At 45.1% G+C, this 21,029-nt stretch overlaps 1 protein-coding gene across 22 annotated transcripts in view; it reads left to right on the forward strand.

Moving 5' to 3' along the window:
- The window catches only part of LOC1276287 (glutamate-gated chloride channel), a 111,929-nt gene that overhangs the window by 24,495 nt on the left and 66,405 nt on the right, over positions 1 to 21,029 (forward strand). The gene's annotated exons all lie outside the window — the stretch shown is intronic.

The raw sequence follows: 21,029 nt of genomic DNA on the forward strand, positions 1-21,029 counted from the left end.
CTTTCTCTTTGTTAACTTCTTGCTGTACTTCAAGCTGATTTAGCCTATTATTCAGTGGGAAATAGTTCATGAAACAAAATTCCTGTAGAAGCATCTGTTCGGAAACAGTCCAGCTGGTAGAATACATTGCTCTTGCATTCCTATAAGAATTGTGATACGGTGTTCATCAATTTTATCTGTGAGATACGGAAGTTCCAAGACATCTCACCATAAATAAAATTCTTTTCTTGATTAAAAAGTCCCATTCAAAAGGCCAACATGTGTGCGATGCAAGTACGCTGCTCTCTTTTTCCTGATTCCCAGTTGCTCTGCAGCTGTACCATATCATAAAAAAGGGATAACATAAATTGTTTCTACATTGTTCCGTTCTCCCTCGGCCCATAAATGTCAACTCGGGCAGGCTCTGCATACAAGATAACAAGTAGCGTGCCTTACTCAAGCATAGAAAAGTAAACGGGTGGCGGAAAGCACGAAGAAAAAAAAACAATGCAAGAAAACGAGACAATTACCATAAAAGTTCTATGTGTTCTCCCCCTTCCCACTAGATGCTGGACGACACCACGCAAGCTGGACAATGTTTAGTCCAATTAAATTAAATGCATATCATATCGTGCTGGTAATAATTTTGCTCCTCACGGAACACAAAGGGTCTGCAGAAAAAAAGAAGGACATATTTTGTTTGTTGCTGCTGTCAGTTGACAGTGCAGGACACTGGCACACGGCATACGTCCCTCGTTTACTGCATCATACACAAACACTCACAAACACATTGCTTATCCGCAAGGTCGGCTACAATTATGGGGCCGTTCAAAATTCAAGGCTAGCAGATAGTGGCGTATTATTTTTATCCCTTTCCCGAAAAGGTCACAGCGAGTTCGCGGCGGCACCAAACTCCCATTTGTAGCGTCGTGGGCCTGCCCTGTCCTTCCGATTGCTAGCCAAACGCACCCGGGTGAACTCCATTATTACGGTGGTGAGCGAATGAAAGCTTCTCGTTTCGATATTTATTATTAATTACACCCCGTTGCCATGTGTTGCGGTGCATTTCTGTGATTGGATTACGGTCCGAAGCGCTGCTTTGCTGCACACAGGTGTTCCCGGCGCACTCTCTCTCTCTCTCTCTCTCTCTCTCTCTATGTTGTATGTGTGTGTGTTCTGTTGTTAATTTGCATTTATGGCCACCTGCAGCGATGCATGTTGGCCTCGGACCACTCTCCATATCTCGCCCCAGATCCGGGCGTTTATGGATGGAGGCTTTCTAGCATTCCACAACCCCGTTGTGCTCTCCGTGCCCAGGTTTCTTGCTCTCGAGTTCGCATAATAATCAGCATGTAGAGCTTACTATGCAACCCTACGATTAAGCACACGCATGCATAGCTTCACATGCAAGGAGGGAAAAAATTGAATTATTTCGATCCAGCTCCTTCGCCTTTGCAGCCAACATGTTTCCTTTCCCTTGCTGCACAAACCCCGTTCCCCGTGCTGTGGACGACCGCTGGTACAGCGAGTCTGAAATCGAAAGAACAAGGTACTGAACAACAGGATATTGTGCCTTCTTCAGCGTCTGGCTTTTCATTCGTACGCTTTCATTTTCCGTTGCAAAACTGCCGGCTCCACGGGGTCGTGTGTGTATTATTTCGCCTCGTTGGTTCGTTTTTGTGCCCCCCACACTGTTATGGTACGATAACACGAACTAATCGTAAATTGTAGCTGCTCCGGTTTGTACAGCAGCAAGAACAACCCCCGGCTATGCTAAGCTTTCGCTCCGTAGCACGCCGGAGCTTGTAGTAGCAGAAAACAAAAAAGAATCTCAACCCCAACTCCATACCTAAATTAGAACAGAAGCCCCGGCTAGGACAAGAAATCCTTAGCGTTTTTTTCTTCGCCCTGATCTATGCTCCAACACCATCTCCTTCTTTTACTCATGACACAGTTCAAAGTTCGTGGAGCGGGGTGGAAAAGTCACCGAGTAATAATAATTCCTTACCCCGTCTGTTGTTCCCCCTAGTTTTTACTCGTTTTTGCGAGCAAAAAAGGTAAGCCTCGATGCAGTTTAGCCACTGAATCCTGTTGAGGTTGAGCGTTAGGCTGGATTACGCGTCGACCACATTGCATGCAACCCCGACGGGTCGGATTCACTAACGACCTAACCTTGCCCAAGTCACAGCGGTAGGCAGAAAGGGAGCATCCATTCTGATTCGGTTCGGTTTTGATGCACTGGAGAGCGGCTGGGGACAAGCAACGAAAAAGGTCCCGTAAGGGAACAATCGTGGACTCGATGGAGCCAACCACTGCAGCAGTCCTGGTGCTGTGTGTCTGGTGGTTTTCTTTTTCCTTACGGTTTAGTTTTTTGGCTGCTCTAAGTGCGGTCCCCAAAAATCAATACTGCCTACAACGACGCTGGCGCCTTGAAAAGGAGCCACTGTTTCGAAACGTGCCCTTAGTATATTTGCAAACCAATGCGGTTGACCTGAGCTTGAGAAAGGGCAGCAGATTGGAATTGGTTTGGGTAGGTCTCTATGTTTGCGTTTGTAAAAAAAATAGTATTATGAAACTAGTATGGCGGTAAATAATACACCTATAAATATTTAACATTTTGAGACTTAACAGTTGAGAGACTTGCTTTGATAAAACTTTCCTCTAAAACCGTTTAACCTTCTACGCATTCTAAACTGAGAATCATACCGTAGCACAAACCCATTATTAGCTGGTGACATTGACATACTCACCACTGCAGGATTTATGCGAGCAATGGATATAACTATTACTTTCATTTCACATGCAATTGTTTCGGCTCGTTTTTACCCCCGCGCCGCTCTCTAGCAGGGTTGAGGTTATTTAAAGCGCCCGCAGGTAACACAACTACCCTGTGTCGTTTGAGGGCTGTTTGTACGCGGTGCAGTTTGCGTGTTTGCCTTGACCTTGTCCCAAATAGTTGCAGAAAAAGAAGAAGAAAAAAAACACTCACACCAGCGGGAACATTAAACGAAGCCAAAACTGCGCAACATAAAAGAAAGTGTACGCGCCTTCATCGCGGTGACAAGTACGGTAGTTTGATTTAAATGCGATCCTATCACGCTTGTTAGGGCTGTAGTTTCGCAATTTGACGCATTAGATGCTATGTCGCATCTAATTGTTTGATAATATTAATACAAATTGTTAGTACTAAGGATCCTATTGTATTTTTATATACCTCCTTGAATCCCCTTGAGCTATTCTGTTAGAATATTCTGCGTACTTCATAATTTTATCTGAACAGAATCATTCTAAATCATCTTTTTGCCTGCTGAAGGGTGCTTAAAACAGAGGAAAATGTCTTTGCCAGTTCATTCGTTAAATATTTCACGCAAATAGCTCGCAAGCAATATTCTTTTTAAATTAAAAGAGCTAAATCCCAAAACAAAAGAGTCAAACATAAAAGCTTCCATGTAATAATCTGCTCAAAAATTCCCCTGCCGAGTATAACTTACAGCAAGCAGGGAAACGAAGAAACAAAAAAAAGCTCCTTACAAAAGTGCAATATAACGAGCGCTGCTCTGGCTCGACAATCCATCATTTAGAGCACCGAAATGGGACCGGTTGCGCCCTCCCCTTCCCAATTTTGGTGCGAGCTAGAAATTACATTCCTACTGGGAGCTGGATTTAAGATGGAAGTATGTCCGCGTTTGCGTTTTTAGAATTATGATTATGATCCCTTTCCACTGTACGAGGCCACGTTGCCTCTGCTACCCACACCGCTCGGGGTTCGTTGCTTTTCGTTTTTAATGCGCTACATTGCTTTACATCCTTTTTTGGTGCGGTCCGTCGAGGGTTGTTAAAATTTTACACCCCACCAGTATGGCGGGACGTGCCGGAACCGCGTGGATTTGTTTCAGCCCGTAAGACGCTTCACTATCTTTCCAAAAAGTGCATGTGTAAGAAAGCAGATTGAGCGTTAGAAGATATTGTTTAAAAAATAGAATCTTTAGTAAGATCTTATATAATCTTCAAGGGCGTTAAATTTGCCTTCAATTTGTCAATGCAAACGTTTTAAATTGCACCTCTAAACGGTGTCCAAGTGTTGTCCTCTTCCTCACCACCAATTCAATTAAACTTTCGCCAAATGATTTATTTACACGCCCGCTTAATGGTTGTCCTTTTTTGCTGGTTTCACGATCTTAAATCTTTATCAATGCTCATCCGTCTGGTAGTTGAAGTCACATCTTTAAGCGTGATTTATAAACTTTTCAAATTTACCACCACCACCACCACCAGGCGTTTTTTTGCGGTCGTGCAAAAAGTTTGCGGTTGTCCTAATCAAAAACCGTCCCTTGCTTCTGCTGCAGGAGGGGAAAACTTTCCTCCCAGATGTCTTTAAAACTGTGCAAAGAAAAGCTTCAAGAGCTTCAAAATCAAGCTCGTTAGCTGGGTTTGCGCTAATTCCGTGCTTGAGACTGGCATGAAGAACGTGTCCATTAACGAAAAAAAAAATACATGGAAAAAGCCTGACAATTCAATGAAAAACTCAAGGAAGGATGGGACATTAAATGGAAAACATGGTGCAAAATTCTACGAAAATTAAGAGGCAAACCAAAAGGGTCCCAGTGAAATACAAAGAAAAAAAACACAAAAAAATCAAGCACACTTCCTTCACCGAGGATACCAAGGGTTTGGGTCATCAAACGCTGCTTTTTGCTTAGATTTTATTTTCCATTATGATTTTCCTACAAACTCACTCTCTCACTCTCTCTCTCTAAAAGTGTTCGGCTGTTACAAACACTCAACCGGCAGCCGGACGAGCACTTTCAGGCGCAGCGCACGAAATAATAAGACAAACCAACAGAACACCGTCGGTATGGGGCGAAATTGCTCTAGGGCTGAGTGGCGCTACATAAAAGTCCTTTCTTGCACCGGGGGTATTAGATTTGGTCGCTCCCCTCCCTTCCCGGTTGGGAGTGATGAACAGGAACCGGATCAACAACCCCCCAGGATCGCTGCTTCCCAGTTCCATTGCTGTGCAACACGGTAAAAACCCCCGCTGTCAATATGGGCAGACACTGGCACTCTCCCGCTACAACGGGCATAACGGTATAATGAAATATATACAAAAGCTTCCTCATTCATATTTTAACCATTGCCTGTGGATCCCTTCCCGCCCGCGGGCGGTTCTTGTTATGTTTTGCTCGGTGGGTCGGTGCTAAAAACCTTCGAAACGAAAACTTCGTTTGTTCTAGAAGGCAACTACAACACTCACAAGCCGCTCCCTGGCAGACAGGCAGGCAGTCGGAAGATATCATAGCGGTGAGATTGAAAGGGGGTGGCGGGGCTTGAAAGATGATTTGCCAACATCCCCCTCCGGAAGCATGAAGAAGCGCATTGCCTGTGCTACTCTTGTAAGGGACGCGCATCGCTTCCTTTTTTTGCATTCCTTTCAATTGCGTTAAGGAAGACGTGAGCTAGCGTACACGCTCGCCCGGCCTAGTGAGTATTGCACATTACCTCGACCCAGACGACACCGACACACGACAAGCGGACATGCTTGCCGATCCTCCAGTTCACAAACGCAAACGTGGGCTCACGTTTCGGGCGGCCCAAAAAGTGGCGGCCTGTTCTTTGTTTCTACCAGGCGACACCATTGACTAACGCTGCGTGGAGCGATGTTCGGCAGAGATACGCCCGAAATATGTGACACCGATGTGCCGGACACGAAAACCATCTCAGCCCGGCAACCACGGGGCACGGGGCGGCACCATAGGCGGAGTAAAGTTAAATGTGCAAACATTATTATCTTTCCCATCGTCCCTTCTGGCAGGGGGACGGGTTGTTGCGAGACTTTCTGGGGAGCTGAACCGAGGTGAGGTTCTTTTCAAAGCACCGTTTCCAACTCCTCCAGAATACGCCGGGATGTTCCGAGCCGAAACGCTTCCTCCTTCAAGTGTTCACACCTTGGCCAGCGGACCGGAACCCAAGACCGGACCGGTGGAAGATCGGTCGCTTTTTAATGATGAATTGTTAGACAACACGTCGAAGGCCCACATTCCTGGGTTTCTGGGAAGGGTCCCGAACGTTGGGCAAATAATTATGGGCACCGTACCACATTTTCATCCCCGGTCCATCCTTACGACGGTGTCTGTTCTCTGTCCGTTTTGCACGTCCGATCCGTCGGACAATCGCTTCCAATTTGAAGCGTTCGCTCCACTGGCGCACGGTTGCGATGCACCATCTTCTTCGCTGTAATTACGAGCCTACTCGTGTGGTGAACACACTGGTGGTAAGGACGGCAGATGAGCAACAGGGAAGTTGGAACGAGAGGCGGGCAGTTATGAAGAACCTCGCTCGCTCGTGAAGAACTTTTGAGAGTAATTACCGGGGCAGTGTTTACATAGGGCCGGATTCCTGCTGGATCCTGGATAACGGCGTCGTTTTACTCTTGTCTGCAAAGGGAAGAAAAGTTGTTCAAAATATACTTTTTCTCTTTTCCTTGATCGTCCTTTAAGCACGGTACCTTGCTCCTTCGATTCTGGCTCTGTGTGTCTCGTGTATCTGATTTATTCGACCCCGCACGCGCTTCACTGTACCGCATGGATCCATTAACGAAGGCTTTTTTGTCTGTTTGCTCCATTTTTTAGTGCATTTTCTTTTTCATTCCCAGATGCACAACACCGCACCGCAGCTGCGGAGCATTTGTTTCGGTAAGATAGCCAAGCGTGACACTTTCCGCGCGTTGCTTTATGTGCGGTTTTCATTCTCTTACGGCTGGCGAAGGTTTTTGCTTTCGAAGCGGGTTTTTTTTCGAGCGAGCGTAATCACACTGTGTTGCGTGTAATTGCAAAACTTTGGTAAATTATTATCTCCTATGCCCGGGGAGATAGTTTGCATAAAAAGCATACCACTGTTTTGCATACTGTACGGCGGTGGTTAGCTTTCTTTTGTATTGTAATGAATTTTGGCAAAGTCCTTTATTTGACTTGGTTTATAGTGAGCAAAATGGACTCGTTTAGATTTGAATCCGTCCTCTACAGACTAATGTGGTTTTGAATGTCTCTTTCTTGGATAATGGATGTAAGGAAACAAAAATATTATAAAAACGAAGTAAATGTTTCCTTGTTTTCGGTACGCTTTCAGCTTGTGCATGAGTTAGGATCGTTATTAAATTCTACGTACGTTTCTGAGACATTATACCAATCTTTATCATGTATGAAAGGGAGTTTTACGTGTGAAAAATAAAACCTCACAATAATGTCAAACTATATAAGCTGGACATTGGCATCAGATCAATGCAGTGTCTTACATTTGTACGGTTTCAGTGAGCTGATGGCATTGAACTTCCAAGTTCATCCATCAGTGGGCTTGTCTCAAGGACAAAGTTCGGTTCCTTTAGTTCCACAGCTCTCATCGTGAAGCAACACAACCACAGCTGAACATTTTGGCCTAAAACTATAATTTGGTGCCTAAATTATCATATTAACCAACTATCTCTAACCACAAATCCTCCATCCAACGAAAGCCAGCAGCACCAAAAAAGCCCCCGTACACCCTGCCGTACACCTGTTGCTATCAAAACCGCACGTCCAAACTTTCAACACATGACACGCGTGATAAGTGATGGCCAAAGCAAACACACGGCAGCAACAAAAATGCTAATGCCTCATAGAAATGTTCAAACAAAGCGTACCCTATTTTCAATAGCGCATATTTCGATAGACACGGCCACACACTTTCAACCTGATGTCTGCCATGCGTCTCGACACATGATTGATGGTAAGGAAGCAATAAGTCAGGCATGACACTGCTATGCCTACATGTGTGGATGGACCTCGAGCTCCGAGACGAGTAGTGAGCAATTTCTTGGAACTTGCTTCCCAAACCTGAACTGGAAAGCTGCACGTGCTCCCTCCGGTGTCGCCTGGTCTCAATTTTCCCTCCTGTCAATTTCATCTTCACGCATGACAAGACCAAAAGTGACAAATGTTGTGGCCAGCGTTGGGGGATGGGTAACCCCGACCGATCAGCATCGGGTGAGGGCGAATGATGAATAGGTCGTTCGGGAGGTCGGGTGGCTGGTGCCATTTATCATCTTTGCTTTATTGTTTGGTTAAATAATTGCGCAATTGGAAGAAGAAGTGGTCGAACGCTTTGGGTGACAAATTGATATTGAAAGCTTTGAAACAATTTTTAATTTAAATTGTTCTGTTTTTTTCTGTATCGATCTTTTAGTGAGAATAATTAAAACTGAGAAATCCGTCATTTGTACATCACACACCATTATGCCCGATACGATTACCGTCATGAAAATAATCTTCCAATTTCCGTACCGTACAAAGTAATCCTAATTGCCAAAGAAACGGAACGAAACGTGCTCATCGGCGTCTCATCGGCTCTGGATATTCAATTATTGAGCATTCTTAATACCTGTCCATCGTTTCGGTGTGGCTCGTCCACTGACGATGGACGGAGCCATCACATTCTTGCCCTAGATTATTCATGGACATCGATAATTCTCTTTCGAACTGCGTCAGTTCCAGATAAAATCGTTCCATCGTTCCATGTAACGAACGGTCAACTTCGGTGGCGTAACTTCGGGCGAAATTTAAATTCCGTATGAAACTTTAGCTCCGTAGGCTAAATATGGTTCCCGGTATGCTTTGGGCATTCGGGAGCGGTGTGCGTTACAGGACGTTGCACAGGAACGCTTTAAGTTGTCGTTCGCAGGGCGTCATGATGGCTACCGACGCCTTCAACGCTTCGCCGGAGTCAACTTTTATCGTATCGTTTGAAGCGTCTGTAGCGGATGGCAATTAAGTTTTATGGATAGCTTAAATTATTAATCCGTACAGGTACAGGGTTTTACCGTGCCTGGGAGAAGAAATCTGGCTGTGTAGTGTTATGAGTGGTTGCTTGCAAGAAATCGATTAAATCTCTTAACACGAGGCCCATGTGCAAGATGACAATGGAAAAGATGGTTTCTCCGTTATGTGCTACAAGAAGCATAAAACTGAGATTACTTTCTGTTAAGCTTATATCCTGAGCAATCCCATGGCACAGTCGTCAACTCGCACGTCTTCATAACATGCCTGTTATGAATTCAAGCCCTGTATGGACCGTTTCCCCCAATACGTTGGACTGACTATTGTGCTATGGATAATCGATTAAGTCACTAAGAGCCAAGTCCGTTCGTTTACAAGTTCGTTCGTGGTAGAGCTAGGTCTTTAACAGCAACGGTTGTTACGTCAAAGAAGAAGAAGAAGCTTATACTCTGGTCATAAATTTAGTAATCTGATTTTCAAAAAAAAATCAATTTCTTTAAATGAACAACTTTTCGATTTTGTTCGATTTTTATCACATTCAATCGACTATTTTTGGTCAAAACCCCTAAAAAAACAAAAAAACAGAATAGAAGCAATTTCCGAAACTGTTACCATGCTCACGTAACGTCCAAATGCCGCATATATGGCCACATACGCTGCTTGCTTCTGCCGGACGACCATGGGAGTACATCCATTCGCATGACGCTGCAGGCTGCCACCTGGATGGAGCCTTTATTTTTCATTTCCATTCGTCAGTCGTTTGACTCCGATTTGGCCCGGGTCTGCTGCCGTTGCGCCAGCCAGCCCCTCGATGTCAACTGTCTGACTGCAGGCCTATTTTGTTTTCGGTGCCACCGTACCAAGCAGAAAGGAAGCCTTTGCTTCATCTTGCCACAGGCCTGGCTTGTTGGTCGGTATTGAAACGTAAACTCAACTGCAGTACACGATGGCAAGGGAGCAGTAGATGCCTCGAACCGAACGACCAGGCTGCTCCATCGTACGACAATCGTGACAGCCACTTCATCATTGTGGAGCAGCGTTCCGTTTCGCGCCGGATCCGTGGTGCTGTGTCTGACTCTGCACGTCTGCACATTTTTACAAACTGTCTGCCACACAAATGGCCACGGTCACCGACCATTTTGCCGGCAGCAAATCGACCATTTTACCACCATCGCTCGGTTCGTTCCGATGCGAGAGGATGTACGGCACGCAAAATGTGTATGTGTGTGTGTGTTACTTACAGGAGGTTTTCGGCTCCGGAAGTTTGCGAAGAAGTAGCGGATTTTTGCCTCATATTTTCTTGTGTTTTTTTTTGTGTGTTTTTGAGTAGTAGTTCCTTCGCGAGACCGAAAGGAATGGTGAACTAGATACAGCGAGCAAAAGAAATGTAGAAATGTTTGCCTCACTTACGCCGGTATGACAGTGAGTGATGGAATGGAATTTTGACAATGCAAAAAGAAGAGAAAACACAGAACCTGCATCGCCGTTAGCAGCCGCTGGACGCATGACCGATGAAAGGGTTGGGAAAGGGTTGGATGTTGTTGGATGGGTAAGATAGTTTTGTGGGATTTTCAAACGCACGTCAGTTCTGCTAAACAAGGCGTAATGTTACGAAGAAAAAACCGGGTTGTGTTGAACTGCTTCACGCATGAAAAAATTTCAAAAAAATTGTTTCATGCTGCTGTAACACAACTTCCCACTTTCTTCCCTTCTTAAAGCTCTCAATTTACGGTTAATCTCTCACCGAAATACTTCAACTAAACCCTTCAAAAATATGCTGTTCCAACAATTTCTTAGATCGTAATCCATTCCTATCCGATGTACTATAGTCCTGCAGCCATCTTGTAGCTTCACGAAATGAAATAATTCAACTTGATTTACAAGAAACACTGCTCCGGCGCTATCCTCACGGATTTTTGATTGATTTGTGCCCGTTCCGTCCTTCGACCTCGCAAGACAGAGCTAGCACAGCGCACGAAAAGTGGCGCGCTCGCGTCGTATCGAGTTTCTTAAAAAGACGAAAAAACGGCCAAAACAAAACAAATTCACTCACTGAAACCCTCTCCCCCACCCCTTTAACACGCAACACTCAACACACCTTGGCGTAGAAAGGAAAGCAGCGGCAAAGGAAAGCCGGTCGCATAATGTCAAACTTCTCGCTCGATATCGCACGCAAATATGCCATCAAAGACGAGGGGAGATCCCTGTTCCTGGAAGGGGGTAAGTGAGGAGGGGAGGTCAGGAATTTTGCTCTGAAATAAGAGACGATGAAACGAATCAGCTTGCCGGGTAGAAAGAAAAGGTGAGACAGCGGGCAAAGCAGAGAAAGAGACAGCTTGAGTGGGAAAAGCTTTTTCCCCGAGACATAACGGCCAACGGCGTTGGCAGGTGAATTTCAATCGATCGAAACTACAGCCTCGGAAAATGTGATACCTTTACATGCACTCACACTCACCCGCACACACATACACACCCATACGGATCCTCCACGTTTGTAGCTGTAGCGGAAAAATGTGTTCCACGCCGTGCTCGCCGTAAAGTATGCGAAAAGGTGCGTTTCTTTTCCGCTTCGCTCTTGTTTTTTTTTCTTACACGCCTATTGCTTTCCACCTTAATATCCCACCGTGGAGTTGGTGGCGGTTAAAGCGGCTGGATGTAGTGCTTCCGTCAGCAGCCGCGGCAAACGGTCGCTCGCGCGTGTGTGTCTAAATTCTTCAAATTCTTTGCCGCTTACCTGGCCGCTTTCTATTCCTTTCAAGAACGATGCCCCACAAAACAGCGGCACAGGAGGTTGCCCACAGTCAATAGTTTTCCACTGAACTTGTAGCCCCGATGAGCGGGCGCGGCCGAAGGTCACTCGTGTGAGGCTTCTCGTCAGCGCTGACTCACACGCAGTGTCTCATGTGTGTGTGTGGATTTGTTGCTGAAGGTACCTCAAGCTAAACTCAAGCAGTGCACAGGGAGACGGTAATACTGCCTCTTCGCTTTCCAGTAGTAGCATGACGACAGCTCGGTGGCGACATTGCGATGGCGAATTGCTTTCGGTAAAAGCCAAAGGGTACCGGGACCGGACCACCAGTGGACGTGGTTCCGGACGCCTGACGTACGTGTGTACCAACATGTAAGCTGGCTATTAATACATTCGCCTCTTTTTTGCTTCACACACACACACACGTTGGCAAATATCACCCAAAAGGGGTAAAGGTCGTGCGAGGGGCACATAAGGATATTCTCGCACGACAGCGCACAGTCCGTTAATATTTCTGTCACTTGGTCTGCGTACACTCTTGGGCCGGGGTGTACCGGGGAACCGGTTTGGTGTCATATTGGATTATGATGTTCGTCGCTTATTGCGCGCCGCACCGTTAGAGGGGGAGGGGCGCATTGGGGCGAGGTGATTGATCGGATCAATAACATCTTTTGCCCTTGCACTTGGGGTTTCTCACTTGCTCTCTTTTGCGCTCGTGTTGAAATGGTTAAACGAAATCCTATTATTGCTCAACATGGCACTATTTTTGTTGTCCGATTTTGTTTGCTTCTTTCACCTCGACCACACACATACACACACACCAAGTAGTACCACCACCAAGCTCCATTACACATTCCAAACACTCTTTATTCGAGCTGTTTCCGTTGTACGTCGTTGTGTTTTATCGTTGTTGTTGCTTTTGCTTTTTTATGCTTTTTTTGGAAAGTAATTACTTCTGTTGCGTGTACAACATGCAATTCCCCCGGGGAAGGGTACGCGCTGCCAGCAGGAAACCGTTGCTCCTAATTTTTCCTCTCCTGCCCAGTTCGTCACTTTCATCAATCTCCTGGGCTATGGCTACTTAGGTCGTTCCTCCTTGCTCTCTCTCTCTCTCTCTCTCTCTCTCTCTCACTCTCTCTCTTTCTCTCTCCTTCTTACCCCATTAAACCTACCTAGCCTAGATGAATGATTTATGAGCACTAACACCGAACGAGCTTTGCTTGCATCTAGAAGCTATCGGTAGTTGGAAGGGGCGAAAAAGTTCGTTGTGAAGCAGTGGCCAATTTCTGGTCCACGAACGAAACGAAACGGTGAATGAACCGTAGGATTAAGTGGAAATGCTTTCTACTTGTGTCTTGGCGCACCGGTGCTAGTAAGATATTGGTACGATTTTGTTGCGAAGCAGCGAAAAAAATGAAATAAATTCTAAATTAAAGGTTTATTGATTGTTACCAAACAAGTGTTATCCTTTAAAGTGTGTTACACCAAAAGCTCTTCAACTGCAATACCAAATTAAGTTGATGGAGTTTGCTCTTACAGAAGTTTTCCAGTTCTAGGTAGCCGTGGCAGAAGGTGCTTGAACAATGCTCGACATGAGTTTGATAATGTTACTGTGGGATTTTATTGATTAAAAATTAAGCTTACGATGTTGAGTTGATTAGAGAACCAATGTTCAAATAAGCATCAGCAGTTCAGAACTGAATTGAATTGAACACTGTTTAAATGCTTCCAACAATTATTTACTTGGACTCGAAAACGGTGCAAGGCTCTTTGTGAGGTACAGCGAAAGCTTCTACGTTATTATGCACGGTTCATTTGCGTCCGATATCATAACGTACCTCTGTTCGAAAATGGCAGTAATTGCTTGCATGTGGGGCAGAAACTCAAAGGCATTAGAATCATTTTAGAACGTTACAAATTGAACAGTATTTCATATTTATAACGGCACGACGAAAGCCCACCAGCCCCCGGCAAAACCCGGCGAGCTTTTAAATTATGAACAAAGCGACCGTCCCGCGTTCACTGGGTCCGGCATTCATAAAAAAAACACTCGAGTGCAGCCATCATTCCGGCGTTGGCTCCATTCCCATCGATCATCACAGATCGTTCGACGTGTGTCAGTGTGTGTGTGTGTGTGTGTGTGTGTGGGAAATGTGTTCGGAAAAGTTTATGAAGGCATCCGGCAAGCCCGAAACACCCCGCCGTGGCACATCATGCGTGGAAGGGCAGCAGAATCGGGGAAACAGATCGGTATGACATATCCTTTCAGTTTTGCCGTTCACCTTTTTCGGGGGCATGAATAAATTACTTCGCTATTTATGACGATTCCATTCCACGCGTAATACCTGATGCGCGCCCCGCACAGTGGGGTGGTTGGGGGGTGGAAGGTTTGAAATTTCACTCACACAAAGGGATAATGGCGCGTACTCATCGGGGTCAGTGCATCAAAACTCAAAGCACTGGAGAGCGGCAACCTGTTCAATAAATCGTTACGTCCTTTTTGGGATTGCGTTGTTTTTTTCGCTTTTTGTACGCTTTTGCGCCACCTCATGGGGCGAACAGCGGAATGTTGATGTTCGAAGCAGAAAAGCGAATTTTCAGGTGCGTCTCGCAACGGCCTATGTCACATTCTTCCCTAGAAAGGACTGATGTAGAAAGGAGTGGAAATGGTGAAATCTAAAATATCATCACCGAAGGAGCGCGTCACCTTGTGCGCTGTGTGCCGCATGTCCGCTGGCCTGGCCGGCACCATAAAAATAGACACAGGTTTGTGCGCCCGAGCTCCGAAATGTCCTTTTTCCTCGCCGTCTCAAAATCCGAAACCGTCATTTTCAATTCATTCCACCGGTTTTTGTGTGTGGACCCTCCCACGGTGCCACAACGGAGCGATCGTAAAATCGTCCGCTCACCAACAACATCAACAACAACCACCACCACCACCACCAAGAGTTGTTGCGTTTTGTGGATGTGTGTGTATGTGTGGTCGCTTCCAGAACGTTGCGGCACAAACTGTGCACACTGGAAATAGCCTTGCCTGCGATTGGTTATATAGGTCGATAAATATAACGGCCAGTGCGGTCGGCCAATCGATAAATGACATAAAATATTCAACCCCACATGTGTCGGGGTTGCTGTTCGGTTTCAAACTCCCGAAGGAGTTAGGTTCTCGGACGGTTTTTTTTTGTCGATGTTTTGTTTTTTTTCTCTTTTCGATTAAATCCACCAGTGAGTCCTGTGGTTGAAGAACAAAACCGCCCCGCAGCAGGAAGTCTACAAGTATGGCAAATGGGGACCTCGAAACATGGGGCAGGTGAGGAATGTAGGGATTTGGGAAATCGTTGAATCAGCTAATTCATCTGTCCGGTGTGGTTTTAAACCAATCAGTCGTATAGAAAGCAAGGGAAGAACAGGTTGATTGGCTTGATCGAATTTCAGAAAAAGCAATTAACTTATGCTGATGATGCATGCTTCTGTCTTCCCTTTTTCAACGTTGAAATAAAGTATGATTACATTTTCCATGCTGTGGATTACGATGATAAACATAAAAAGACATATTTAATTCAAAGACCTAAACAAAGTTGAAACAGGATTTGCTGCTCCCTTACCGAGGATGAACCCAGCATTTTTCAATCAATGCCCCCCATTGCCATCAAAGTGATGCTTTTTCCCTCATTTTTTTAAATCACAACAAGCCCTAAACGAATTCTACCCTCCAATCCCGTACCGTAAACCATTAAAGTTTATTATTCGATAATTGATTGCATTTTTCATGGGTGGTACGCCCAGCGCCCTAAACAAACCTGGAGCTCAGGCCCGGGGCGAACGCGGCAGACGTTGATTGATGGACGTAATTTGTCTTCCTTGCCGATGAGTTATGGAAAGCTAATTATTTGTTGGATTGCTTCCGGAATCGAATGCTTTCCCGCACCGTTTGACCGAGCTGCACAAAAAGGGCAACCTTTTCCGGGTTCATTTTTCACACTCGTTCGATGCGGATTACCGAACTCCGGAACGCTGAAGCGCAATCAAAATTCAACTCATACACAATTTATTTCAATAAAAAAAAACCTCCCGATTCCAAATCAACGAGCACTGGGGAGGGGTTGGATATGTGTAGGTGTGTTTGTGTGTGTATTTCTATACGTTGCAACCTGGATCGAGCAAATTCACCACTGGACCGGCGCAGTTGATTGCGAAGTACTAAATAAAATTGAACAAACAAAACATAGCGTACTACCTCATCCCCATGTACTACTGCTCGATGCTTCTTATCTCCGATCGGTTGGTCCCTTCTCTAGAGAGGGAGAGCTTCGGAGTGGATCGGGAAAGCAGCCACTTCCTTGTCGATGCGAATCCGTCCGCCTGCACGTGGCAAGCGAAACGGTGGAATAATAAACGTGTAACGATTCATGAATATTAATTAAGTCACATCGAATGGAAATGAAGCGTAACTGAATCAGTGCGCCCGGGGTGGCGCTCTCTAACGTCCTGGAATGGTGCCATCTTTTTTTTTGCTTTTCAATTCGTTTTTTCTTCTTTCAAAGTCATCCTTTGGCATCGGTGCAAAATTAAATATGAAGCAGAAAAGAGGGAGAGGAAGAAGTAACGAACGGAGCGATCGTGGCTCCGGGTGGCGGCACTAGGCGACAGCGAGCAGTATTTATTTTGCCCAGCGCGCGAGCAAAGCAGTGAAAGCATTAAAATACATGACCCGCGGTGGACGTTGTTGTAGAAACATTACTAACGGCTCATGAATATTGTCACGATCGGGTGGCAAATGGGAAACCGATAATCAATTAATTTGAAATGCGCAAGCAACACAGCACAGCATTAAGGAGAGCGGGTTTTAATCGTAGCGAAGGTTATACGCAAGCGATCGAATTGTTAATGTACAATCTACAAGTCGCTTGTTCGACTGAAAGGAAAACATTAAAAAGTATACGATGTATTGAATATTGTTTGCCCTCTTGGCCATATTTGCAATAGGAGGTCGTAAGGAGGTATGTTAAGAAAATAAATTCTGCATTTATGAAAATTTCTATCGGTGCTCGATATAGGGGTTTTCAGGAGTTCTCGTAAATTAACTTTTTGTGATCGAAATTAGACTCAAAAGCACCCTTTTCGTACAGTCATATGGGGAATTCCTAAAGGATTTGTCAAACAGGGTACAATAGAGTCCAATTTTCGTCACATAAAGCTCAATTCTCTAGAAATAGTCAAGAAAGTGCCCCAAAAATATGAAAATCCCTGAGAAACTCTATGATGGAACTCAAATTTCAATTCAAGTATAATGATCCTTTTAATTGGCAATTCCACTAAAAGAAAAGAGACTTCTATAACCAAACAACAACAAACAAATAAATCTCTCACGATAGCAATGCATCGAATTACACGCTTGATCGACTTTCAACTCAAACCATATGAAAAAATTGCTAAAGTAAACAAAAAGAATAACATATTGAGGAAAAGAAAATGCTCAGCGAAGAAAAATTTCATTACTGAACTGCTTTCAACAAACGATGCTTTAGACGTGGCTTTTCTTTTTCTGCTGGATGCCTTGTAATTTGTTCCCAGAAATGAAACTTTTGCCTCACATACACACACACAATCTTGCAACATCCAAAGATCGAAAACCAAAGCATCAAACCAAAAAGTCTCCCCGTCCGGCAGGGGAAAAGATTCCCCGAAGCTTCGTTTAATCTACTGTACGACAAATTAAGTCTCGCTTCGACCCGGTATTGATCCAGTCTTCAGCGGGCTACGCAAACGCTACATAACCACACGCTTACCAGAGCGCCCTTCAAAGCCGTACTGGTTCTTGGTTACCGTGTTTGTATGTGTTTGGGTATGGTTTGGTTGGCTAGTTTTTGTGTTTCTTACCCGACCGATCCTGTCGAGCGAGAAGTTCGAACCTTTTCCGAACGCCGCTACAGACTCCGAGCCTTGTGGGGCTACAAATTTAGCGTAATGCTACAAATTCCCCAGCAAAAGACGTCTTATAAATTAAAGAATCAGCCGAACTCTCTCGATAGCAGTTCGAGATAGCTTTTCGCTCCCTCCATACTGCAGCTCTTATTTGCTTGTAATAAATCGGAACGGGACGAGTTTTCCTCCTAGCCAGCCTTCGGTGACTTGACGGTGTGGCGGAGGGATGTCAAATATGAAATCCTGTTTGAAAGTTCGCACGGCCAAGTTTTGGTGTCGGTTGGATCGGACGCGTCGGAACGGGGCGAAGAAACTTTTTCACTCCATCCTACCGCTCTCGATCACCACCCGTGTGTGTGTGTATTTGTGTGTATGTCGGAGTGTTGGCCATCGAACTTGATGCAAAGTTTTACCGCATCGAAGATTAAAACTTTTTATTATGCTCCGGACGAGACTTCCAGCGGCGGCGCGATTAACGCTCGTTTCCATGTGCGTCCAGCCGGAAAGCCGGGCTTGCAGAAATTACAACTGTGTCTCATTGACAATCCTCCGCAGTTCTTGCTGTGGGGCTTTACGAACATGCAGGCTGCAAAATTGTGACAAGCAAATTGGGTGGTGGTGGATAAGTTGGTCGATTGCAGATAATAAGCATAATGTCAGTTCGTTAACAAGCTGATTGCAGTGCGCTTCCCCCGAAAGGGGGTGTGATAGACTTTGCAGGAAAGTTTTAATAGAGGTTTTCCTATCGGGAGAGCACAATTAAAAATTAAATTTTGCAGTTTTTAGAGTTTAAATATCCCAACAAGAACTCAACTTATAGATTGCTGTAAAATCACAAAACCATCTACCTGCAATGCCCGTTCCGGTAGGATCTTTAAACGTTAACTGCTATAGTGTCCTTGTTTCCGCCAAGCGTCATGTCATTCTTAGCTGTCACACCTTCAGCAACATTTCATTATTCATAATTCTGTTCCGCCCTTTACGTTCCGCATAATCTTCCTTTTCTGCGCACCAGCTTATGCGTGCGTGTGTGATTGATGAAAAAGACAAAACCCCCGGCTCGCTTTACGGTGCAGCCGCAGCAGCGCTAAGCCACCGACTTGACAGGAATCGTTGAAAAGTACCGTCGCCAGACAACTGCCTTTTATAGTAGCAAAACTGTTGAAGACTGCAATGCTCCGTCCGCAGCACCACTGGACACTCCCACGATTCTTGAGTTACTGGAAAAGATTAACCAAAGTAAGCGCTTTTGAGCGGGCTATCATTGCTTGCTCCTCCTCCCGTACGTGCGTGTGTGGATTGTGGGCCGCCCTGTGCTAAAGCTTCCCAGCAAAGAAGCGGAGCTTAGTGTGTCACGCGTGATGCAGGCTTACTGTGCTGTGGGCACGATCTCTTACGGCAGGTTGGCTGGCTTTAGCTAAATTACGAGGTAGACAGTTTAATTGTTTTTCTCCGGCGTACCGAGAAATTCATTAGTGAAAGCAAAACGTGTTATTGAAAAGCTTCCTTTTAAAAGGTCTAATGAGTTCTATCGAAACATTGTTATACGGAAATGCTAGAAAACAGTGTTTAAAGTTTGTATGAACAAATTAAATTGTGAAATGTGTGGGGGATTTGGGGTTAGATGTGATATGCACTTTTAATTGTCCGAACACTGTATATGTTTGTAAGATGTTGTTAATTCACAAGTTTATTTCACTTTAGAACAGATTGGTCAGAACGCAACCTTTTGGGTCTGAGGTCAAAACGCGACCTGTTGGTATGGGGATCAGAACGCTACCGATCGGGTCAGAGTTCAGAACGCGACTGATTAAGCTGATAAGAATTCTCTCGGTCAGCGCGTAGCGCTCTCTCGTCGAGCAGCGCACGGCGACAACGATTAAGTTCCCTCTCTCTCTCCTTCTCTCTCTCTCTCGCGCGCACGTATGCTAAACGGAATACGATTTCCTCAACAAAATGTTAAAAATCTTTTTCTATGCTATTCAATTAAGCTCATGTGAATTATAGAAACGCTCAAAAGCTTTTAAAAATCACAGCAAAACTGCTCCAATTGCACCTTCTCTAAGTGGGTTTGAAACTTACTTTTTCAACTGTCTCCGTTGTGAGTTTAAAATCATTACCAAGTACCAAAACCACTCAGTGCTTGACCCGAATTTCTCCAACTCATCGCCCTCCAATGGAAGGGGAGAAACGTACCCCGAAATCCCTTTGGGAACTACTCAAGGGAAAAGAACGAATGTTCAATATTCTCCAACTCACCGGTTCGTCTATGGATGGAAAAGTACAAAAATACTGTTCATGTCCTTGACTCTGTCGCTGCTAAACTCCGATACAAAACAAAGACTTTGACAAAAGCGTGCACCGCGCCTGTAAGACTGTTTCGGAACTGATATGATTGATAAAGATGGAATATCTTTTCGGCTTAGAAAACAACAACAGCCCGATGACTTCGCAAGAAATCCCACCGTGCATTAATCCCCGCAAACCGGTGAAAAGGCGAAACATACAGGTGAATATGTGTGTATATGTGTGTGTATGTGTCTGCTATCCTCTGTTCGGTTTGGAAAACATGTTTTCTTTCCGCCCGTGTCACGCACGGTGGCGTTTAGAGTGGAAGAGTGTAACAGAGGAAAAGCACAAGGGATAAACAACCACTCACTGTCAACTGAAGAGCTCCGGTCGGTTGGTCGGTTGGCTTGCCGTTGTCCCAGGCTGTCCCAGGCTGTTCCTCTGCCAGCCGCTGACGCGTTCTAGTTGGTCGAGAGGGGGTTTATATCTTATCCCACTCGATCTTTCGAGCTGAGCTTTCAAGATTTAAACGAAGAGCCTCGTTAAATAGCTGGTAAAAAGTGAAAAGCTCTTCACTCTGCAGAAAGGAGAGAAAGAGTGTGTGTGTGTGTGTGTGCGGGAAGTGTTCAACAAACACACCCGCTGGTGCCGCAAAGGTGGGGGTACACAAGATTAGAGTCTGGCGGGACGTTCAAGTGCGGCTCGGAAGTGAGAATTTGCGTGAAGATGTATTTGTTTGCTACAATGGCGCAAGGGATAGGGACGCAGATGGTGGAAGGAAGCTGCCAGAGCGTATAAGGCGAAAGGATTTGCAGTTTTTTTCCAACAAGATTTATGGTATGTTCTGACGCCTTTCCACCCCCCATTTTATCAAAGCATTTTTATTTTGTTTTACGTTTCATGATAGCAACGTTTCACCAAAATGGATCGAAAAGGGTTAAACTTTCCGATTGCCAATCTACCGGCGAGACACAGTACGCTATGGCTTTGTTAGGGCGTGTGTTTTTTTAGGAGATATTTGTTATTTTTTGTGCTCGGAGCGGACTGTTTGACAGACCAATGGCCAATTTATAACGCCTTTGGGAGATATCAGTGGATTTTACTAGCGCATCCCGACAAATAGCAATGACCCTTTTTTATGATGTTTGTCAACGCGGTTTAATTACGGGACTCCGTGCGGTAGTTTATCAACGGATCCGCTAGGCTAGTTTTAAATGATGAATTTTGTTTTAATGTCATGATTTCCCGAGGGGGGCACTTTTTATTGCCGTTGTGTGTCA

This window comes from Anopheles gambiae, chromosome 2, assembly GCF_943734735.2.
Source record: "Anopheles gambiae chromosome 2, idAnoGambNW_F1_1, whole genome shotgun sequence".
Taxonomy (NCBI): domain Eukaryota; kingdom Metazoa; phylum Arthropoda; class Insecta; order Diptera; family Culicidae; genus Anopheles; species Anopheles gambiae.